Consider the following 2,345-nt stretch of genomic DNA (forward strand, 5'->3'; position numbering starts at 1 on the left):
CCTACGAGCCATTATTTACCTCACTTGGCTTCTTCCTGATTAGTTCCCTCCTCCCTATCTTCTCCTAATGGCTCCATTACAAATTCTCCATTTCACATCACACCTATTCTCCAACTTGCCATGCACAGCCCTGCAGAGTGCTGTGTGGCTGCCGTCTTCAGCAGACTTAGAAAGGGACCGGTTAATAATAGGCCTTGAGACAGCTCACCGCTGAGTAGCACATCCTCTGTCTGAAAACCCTTTCTCCATGTAGACACAGATCGACAGGAGGGACTGTGGGGAGGTGGCGGTGTGCCCTTTTCACTGTGGACTGGCAGTAAATGTGCAAAGGAATAATCACACTCTAGCTCAGGTTGTTATTGCTACCTGCATATTCGCCAAGACCAACACCAGCGGTGAACAATGATGAGGTTATTCTCAAAACTCTCCGGAGAATGTTAGAATACATTTTTATGCTGTGCTTTCAAGATGTGGTTTGCATTTTCGGAAGAACTGGATTTAGCTAGCTGAAAATAGAGTTAGAACAAACTTTGAGTAGAGAAGTTATAGGTCCATATGAATACCAAATACTTATTAACCCCCCCACCCCCACCCCACCCCCCTTCTTTTTGCCTTCTGTGAATGCAGCAAACAGGAAAGGTGGGTACTGTCGCTGTTACATCAGTCACAACTTCATCTTCCACCACCCAAGTCCCTTTCATTTGTATTGTGTAATTGGTGGTATTCATTCGCGCTTTTAGGGTTGCAGGGTCAGCTTCCTCTCAGCTCCAGTCAGCATTACACAAAAAAATCCACTCAAATAGCAATAAAAGTGGAAACATATTTAAATTGGCGTGTCTAATCTGATTTGTTCAGTTTTATATGACTTCCAAGACATGAGAAGCAGCAGACTCTGCAGCCCTTGTTAACTGAGGTCAAAGGATACCCCAGGTCACTTCTGTGCACCAGTGCATGTTCCACATCTAGTGCCAGTGTTCCTCCTCAGATCGTCCTGTCTGCCATGGTTTGTCTCCATGCTGTGTTTCATTATCCAGCCAGTGTCAGTGCGCCCCTTCAGGATTGGCCCCATCTGAATATGCCAAGGCATCACCTGCTGTTGAATGGGCCATTGTGAAGTAAATGCCAGACAGGGAAACTGCTGAAAAAGAAATGTTCCCATCTTTTAAGCTGACATTTTCCACTGAGACCCATTCCTCCACTTTTTCCCCTTCTCCCTGCTTCCTCGTGGCAGGAGTCTCAACAAAGGGCCCTGTTCTACCCTCATTAAGCACACTCTGTACTGCACACACACTCACACTGTGTGTGTGTGTATAAATGTGTGTGTACTTACATTCTCACACGTCTTAACCCTCACTTTGAGCCTGAGATGAATAACCCCATTGAGATTGCTGACATGTTTACTTTAGCCCAGCACTAAAGTGTCATGTAGATTGGTATCTGATTGGGTCAGAGGGAGGGATGAGGGGTGTGGAGAAAATATCACAGATGCCCAAATCTTTCACCCCCTCCCCCAGCTCAGCCCAGCCCAGCACAGCACAGCACAGCCCAGCCCAGCACCAGCACTGATCTCTGGGAAAACTGGATACAGTCTGGCTCAGCTCTCGGCTGGAGAGGAAAAGATGCTTGTCATAGATTAGCCGTCACGCTGCTAGCATTAGCTTAAGCCCCTGCAGCATAAGATAACAGGTGGCGGTGAGGCCCAAGCCCCAGCGGCTGAGGTGGGCCGGGTTAAGGCTGTGTGTGCACTACCAGCTTTATGTATTCTCACCACGCCGGGCTTCAACAGAAGGCCCTGCTCCTGCCTAAAACCCACGCTCGCCACTTGCAAATGGAGTGCAATGAGATGTGAAATTTCCACGGGGCGCCCTGATGCTTCCTTCCGCCCCTTTTCCAATTGCAGTCAGAAGGCTTGTGGGTCTGCAGCTGTAGCTGTGTGAGTGTGTGTAGTTGTGAAAGTGAGAATGGTGGGGAAGTATACATCTGTGTGCCTGTTTGTGTGTATACGTCAACAGATGCTGGCTGTCTGAACATTAGAATACAGGCAGGCTGCGTTTTCTGTTCCTTTACCGTCTGATGGACAAAGCTATGGTCGACTGAGCTGAGCCAGTCTGAGCTGTACTGTTCTGCGCTATGTTAGACTCTGCTAGGCCGGGCCTGGCAGCGCAGGTGCTGCCGAACTGGTCTAATTACCCAGTGTTGTGCCACCCAGCTGATGAGCTAATTACAGCATCCGCCTGTTTTCCTCTCAATCTGGAAAGCCAGTAAACACAATGTGTTGTTAGCACACACACACAGCAGCGAAAATCACACATTTAAATCTTTGCTGCACGCAAACACACACGCAC

The 2,345-nt window shown here is 48.4% G+C and overlaps 1 protein-coding gene across 1 annotated transcript in view; it reads left to right on the top strand.

Moving 5' to 3' along the window:
* LOC118334645 (receptor-type tyrosine-protein phosphatase F) overlaps nt 1-2,345 on the top strand; it is a gene marked incomplete in the record, with an annotated part of 156,755 nt that overhangs the window by 129,257 nt on the left and 25,153 nt on the right.

The sequence above is a fragment of the Morone saxatilis genome, unplaced genomic scaffold (genome assembly GCF_004916995.1).
Source record: "Morone saxatilis isolate NCDOM2014 unplaced genomic scaffold, NCSU_SB_2.0 Contig23, whole genome shotgun sequence".
Taxonomy (NCBI): Eukaryota; Metazoa; Chordata; class Actinopteri; family Moronidae; genus Morone; species Morone saxatilis.